The sequence below is a fragment of the Gossypium raimondii genome, chromosome 1 (genome assembly GCF_025698545.1).
Source record: "Gossypium raimondii isolate GPD5lz chromosome 1, ASM2569854v1, whole genome shotgun sequence".
Classification (NCBI taxonomy): domain Eukaryota; kingdom Viridiplantae; phylum Streptophyta; class Magnoliopsida; order Malvales; family Malvaceae; genus Gossypium; species Gossypium raimondii.
This window is the reverse complement of record NC_068565.1, coordinates 5,062,384-5,068,491: the sequence shown is the minus strand read 5'-3', so window position 1 is coordinate 5,068,491 and position 6,108 is coordinate 5,062,384. Positions and strand designations below refer to the sequence as shown.

The following is a 6,108-nucleotide window of genomic DNA, read 5'->3' as shown; positions in this document are numbered from 1 at the left end:
CTTATATTATAATATACCATTTGTAGTGAAAATGGTGGGACGCGCAGAGGTCGAGGACGTACGCTACTTAGAGAGTTATATGAGTTAGATCCAGTCGAGCGTGTCAAAGTTGGACGAAACAATTTTGGTCAGCCTGTTGGATCAGAAGCTCGACTTTTAGTAGGATACATGGGCATTTTAGCATGAAATCCGAATATGTTGCCTATCAACTACGAGTCATGGCCTCAAATGCCCGATAGCAACAAAAACCAAGCCCTCGATAATATTAAGGTAATATAATGTTAATGTCATCTGTAATGCTTGGGAAATAGTTTCATTTATATTTACTTTATTAACTTGTGTTTTTTGTTTTTTGTAGGCGAGGTATGCTTTAGAGGTCTCGGATGCTTATGTAAAGAAGGCATTGGGAAAAAGATGGAGAGACAACAAAAGTACTTTGAAGAAAAATTATTATAAGACAAAAACAACCCTCGATGAGAAATTGCAAACTGTCCCGCCGGGTATGTTGAGGTACCAATGGGAAGATGCGGTTAGATTTTGGCATTCGAAGAAAGGCGAGGTATGACGTACTTCCAAACTATTTTAATTATTTTGGTTTATAGTATTTTCTATTTACGTACTAAAAAATTTAATAACGTAGGATCGTGAACAAGTTGAAAAAAGCAGCAGGCAGAAACAAGAAATGGAACTTTGTGATCAGACGAAAATTTTTGAATTTAGATGATGGGAAAAATGGGTGCATACCAAAGTCTTAATGGCGTTGGCTCGTAAAAATATAAATTATTCCGAATACAAAAGGGATATATTATAGAAACAGAGTATCGTCATACAAAAAGGCATAAAATATTCCTAAAAAACCATAGAATGAAAAACTCCCGAACAGTGCACTACACCAAAACAGACTTTTAGCGGCACTTTTAGCGGCGTTTGGATAAAAAATGCCGGTAAAAATCGAGCATTAGCGGCGTTTTTCAAAAAACGCCGCTAAAAATAAGCATTAGCGGCGTTTTTAAAAAAAACGCCGCAAAAAACCAAAGCCTAACGGCGTCGTTTTCTTACCTTTGGGGGATTTAGTGGCGTTTTCGTAAAAGCGCCGCTAATGCTGGGGTTTTTAGCGGTGTCTTTGGAAAAGCGCCGCTAATACTGGTGTCTTTAACGGCGTTTTTGAGAAAGCGCCGCTAATGTTGGGGTCTTTAGCGGCGTTTTTGAAAAAGCACCGCTAAAAATATTTTATTTATTTATATTAATTAAAATACAAATGAAATAATTTTTGTTCAATTTGACAATAGCGGCGTTTTTTTTAGAAAACGCCGCAAAAATCATTTAATTTTATAAAATCCCGCCATTTTACCCCAATTTCACCCCCTGAAATCCCTAATCTTCAGACTTTTCTTCACTCCCGTTTTCTTTAGACTTTTCATATCCCGCTTCCTTCTCATTATCTCTCTCTCTCTCTCGGTTTCATTTCAATATTTCCCCTCATTCTTTTTCGTGAGAGGGAGAAACCCAAAGATTTTGTCTGCCGTTTCTTTTTTTTTTTGGTGATAATGAAATCCCCTGTTTTCGATATTTGTTTGAAATCTATTGTTGTCGGCCTGTCTGTTTCTTTTTGGTTTTTTATTTGTCTACTTTCGTGAGGGATAATCCCTAAGCTTTCTATTACAAAACTCACAGTTTCACTCTTTGTTTGAAATCTATTGTTGTGGGTCTGTCTGTTTCTTTTTGGTTGCTTTGTCGAAAACTGATTTCAGGTATGAATCTTTACTTGTGTTTGCGTTTTCATTTCTGTCTTTCTCTTTGTCTTTTGCCTTTTCATTTCTATTTTTAGTTTTAGAACTATGTTTTTTTTTTTTTTTTACTTCTAATTCAATTGGTTTACTTTATGATTATTAGTTTTCAGGTTTAGGCATCTGAGCTTTTGGAGCCGTTCTACCTTAACTCTTTGGATTGTAAGTACAATCAGATGAACATTTGAACTTTTTTTCATATAATTGGAGGGCCCGACTTCTACGAAAAAACTTGAGTATTTCAAGAAAAATGAAAAATCCGAGTCCCTTCTGTAAAAGAAGTCCAGCAACCATTGAATTTATAGCATAGGATTCTTTTTCTTTAGGTGACATTTTATGGTTATGAATTCTGATTCGATTCTTTATTTATAGGTCTGTTTCTTTAGACAATTCTTTGGGTCAGTCACAAAGGTTGATTACCTGACATTGAGGCATGGATTTATCATGGTAAGCTAAGCCATGGATTTCTATGGAGTTTTATGCTATTTTATTTTTCCTATTTTCTTGTTTCTAATTGAAACTTCAATCTGCAATACTTTCAGGCACATTTGGCACCTGAAAACGAAACAAAATTCGATTTCCAGAAATACATCAAGAGATCATTAGAGAATGATTTTAAAGTTGTTGTAGGGATCAGGTTGGTAGTCTCAAGCTAACCAAGAGTTCTTCAATTTTATTAGTTAAAACTTTACGATGCTAAGTTAATGATTGTGTTTGCAGTCCAATCATCTGGTTCATTGCTGTCTTGTTCTTGCTTGCCTATACACATGGTAAGTATCTCATCATATTCATAAAGAATTGAGTTCAATAGTGTCATCATATGAACATAGTGATGGATATTTTTGAGCTTACTAATGATTAATGATCAATTTGCTCTTCATCAACATGATGGTATTCATATTTATGGCTACCTTTTATTCCCTTAATTGTAAGTACAATAGCATGTTTGATTTATTTGTACATGTATTTCTGGTTTGGGATTATGAGCAAATTGTTTGATATGCAAATTTGTACATGTGTTTCATATGCAATTGTTTGATCACCTTATCTAATAAGTCATTTTTCATCAAATTTCAGTATGAATTTACGATAAGATCTTGCTACCATGAACATATTGAACAGTTTGAATAAATGTTTATTTTTGCAAAAAAAAAAAAAAAAACTGTGGATATAATTTATCCATGTATTTTCTACTTTAGCATGGCCTTGCTGTCATTACTTTCATAACAACTAATTTACTTGTATTCCATTCATTAGTTTATTTTTCATAGAATGTTTTAGTACTTTCTTCCCTAGTTCTAGATTACTACCGATTGTTCTTTGAAGCTCATTGCTAAAGCATAATTGTTGGATCTTTTTCAGCTGTGGATTTCTTCAATCAGGTGAATCTGCTCTATGGTACCCTCACTAAGTTTTGTACTCTTGAGAATTGCCCTACAATGACTGCAGGACCTAAGTAAGAGATATAAACTAGATTCTTTTTGCCCTTTTCAATAAATTAGGCGTACAATTCCTAAATATTATTGTTTTCCCTCATGACCTCTGTCGTGTTTGGATCCATTGATGGTATTGAAACCTTTTCTCTCAAACAATGCATGTGTTCAGTCTCTAAGGATCTAGATAAATCGAAACTCCCTCAACTTGAATTTAGGCTCTTTATCTCTTTGAGCTAGATGATACTGTATTAATTTATTTTTGTTAAAGTTATATATATCTGCCTTTTTTTTTTTTTTGAATTTTGATGTCAAAATATATCATTTAATCTTGGCTGATTAGTGGGATAAGAGTTTGACTTTATATCATGTTTTCTTTGATTTGATAGTCCTAGGTTATGATGAGATGATGTTTATTATTTTATTATTATTATGATTTGCCTTTGTCTTTTGTAATAATTTGATTTTTGCCATATTTTAGATGTCAGTAGAAAGACATCAAATATGTTAAAGCTAAAACTATTATATTTTTGATATTTAAATATCTTTTGCTTTAATTATGAAATTTTCAAACTTACTAAATATGTTTTTCGTATTGATAGCTTAGAATATTTTTCTTGTAAAGAAGAGTTTATGTATTTGTATTGATATTTAAATATTTTTCTTGTAAAGCAGTGCTTCGTGTGACAACAAACATCGCTCGGGAAGGTCTCGTTATCGGTTCCTAATGGTGAGTTTTATATCGACCATATATCAGTTTGTAGCTTTCCGTGTTTAAGAAATAAATTCAGTTAGTTACAGATTATATGTTGTTCTTTGAATCTGATCAATGAAGTTAATATAAACCATGCTAAGCAGTGGAATAAATTCAGCTAGCCTTGTGCAGACCCTTTAACCTTCTTTTCTTTTTTTTACTTTGTTGTTTAATACAGTTTATAGGACTAATGGTTTTGGGTTTGATGCAGTTTTTGCACTTGCAAAGCTTATGAATGTCAGTGAAGATGAGAGTCAACTTTCTGCTATAGCTAGGTATGGCCTTTTTTACTTATAGAGATGCAAGAATTTTAGTTGTAATTCAATTGATGATTTATTGATTTTTTAAAAATATTTTGTAGGCAAGGTTCAGGTAGTGCTTGTCGGAGTTTGTTTGGTGGATTCGTTAAGTGGATTATGGGAAAAGTAAGTTCTTTCTGTATGTGTTGAGCGGTTCATTTCTGCATGTATTTAACAGTTCATCTTTCATCAGGAAGGGTAGTACCTTTGAGTAACCAATTCTTATATTTTCTTCTTTTTTAATACCTCTAGGAGGATGATGGAAGTGATAGTCTTGCAGTTCAACTAGTAGATGAAAAACACTAGGAAGATCTCTTCATCATTATTGCTGTGGTGAGTATTTTCTCCAATCCTCATGTTTTACATTTTTCCAACTATAGGTTTATAGTTGCTACTCTGCAGGGAGATAATTTTTTCCCCACAAGAACATGAAATATACTTACGATTAGATTTTGCAAGATTCTGTCTCAATTAATCTGCATCCTTTCTCGTGGTTTGGTATTATTGATTGCTAAGAGATTGACTTGCAGGAGAGGTGCAGAGGGATAGAGCTGCAGAGCTTTTGGGTTTGCGTGCATGCAATTTTCGGCCACGACACTCAAGCAAACTTGGAAATGAGTTTCGGGTGTTCACAAACTATGACCCTGGGGAGAGATTAGGAGGATGGGAGCAAGAACAATAGGTGCCTTTTTCTTGCCATCGTTTGCTAGGAATATTTTCTCATGGATGAGCTTCATGCAACCTAATTTTTATCCATTATCAAGGCATTTCCAACACTTACCCTTGGAAAAATTAACCAGCCTTTCTGCTAATTTTCCCAGAGAAAACATGAAAACATGTAGATGAGAAAACTTCCAAGCAAGTTCATCCTCATATTATGCATTTTGGTCTACTTTTTTAAACTAGTGCAATTTTCCTCACTTGTGTAGATTTCGTAATACATAAAACTATTTAAGGTTGTCTAAAGTTGTACTGACTCATGCCTACTCATTGACATTTTGAAATGTAATTAGGAAGTTGTTCCAAAACGCACAATACAGATGGAAGAAGCCATACAAGTTTCTCATATGTATTATTTATTTTAGTTTTGATTCTAAATTTTAATTTTTACTTTAATATTTACGACAACTTGAGTTTTAACTTTTGTATTTTAATTGTGTTATTAATTTATTATTTTAAATTCTAAAACTAAATTCATTAATTTTTATATTTAGTTTTAAAGTTAAAGTTTTCATAGAAAATTTAATTTAAATAATATTTTTTATTTACCCTTAAAAGTATATTTAAAGTTCAAATTTAGAAAATAAAAACATAATATAATATTTATCATAAAAATAAATATAATTTGATTAAAATAATTTTTTTAAAGAAAAAGAAAAACATGGCTAGTGTGAACGAGTGTGCTAGGATGTACCTTGACTTTGTAAAAAAAAAAAAATGCCAGTCAAATCTTAATTAAAAATATGACCAAGTGTGCTATGATGTAATTTCTATTTTGAGAGTGAGAGATATACGTAACATTTAAGTCATTTCAAATAATATGAAACAAAGATAGTAATTGCAATACTAGTGGTCTTTCTTCCGACCAAACTTCAACCCTTTGGTGTTGGCATCTGTAATTTCTTATTACAATTTCTAAGCATTCACACTATATTGGGAAAAAAAGAGGTAAAAAAAAAAGAGTACTAAGAGTGCTAGTACTCTTTAAAACAAAAGAATGGCAACCTATATATTATAACCACAACTTTTGTCCATTTATCGAAAAATCATAATTCATTTCATTTTAATTTAATTCTAAAACGATAAAGTAAAAGAAATTAAAAGATAAAATAATT

General features: G+C 32.1%; 2 long non-coding RNA genes across 3 annotated transcripts; both read left to right on the top strand.

The window, feature by feature from the left end:
• The first annotated feature begins 1,372 nt into the window (after positions 1–1,372).
• Positions 1,373–2,235, top strand: LOC128041148 (uncharacterized). Its single transcript, XR_008195828.1, has 3 exons — positions 1,373–1,751; positions 1,894–1,949; positions 2,160–2,235. It is a non-coding gene; the product is annotated as an uncharacterized LOC128041148 (long non-coding RNA).
• Positions 2,236–2,409: 174 nt separating this feature from the next.
• LOC128041143 (uncharacterized) lies at positions 2,410–5,357 on the top strand. Of its 2 annotated transcripts, XR_008195827.1 has the most exons (8): positions 2,410–2,424; positions 2,508–2,557; positions 3,150–3,169; positions 3,893–3,950; positions 4,186–4,249; positions 4,336–4,399; positions 4,526–4,606; positions 4,804–5,357. It is a non-coding gene; the product is annotated as an uncharacterized LOC128041143 (long non-coding RNA). The 2 variants fall into 2 exon arrangements; XR_008195826.1 differs by lacking the exons at positions 2,410–2,424; positions 2,508–2,557; positions 3,150–3,169 and having other exon boundaries at positions 3,254–3,950.
• The last annotated feature ends 751 nt before the right edge of the window (positions 5,358–6,108 follow it).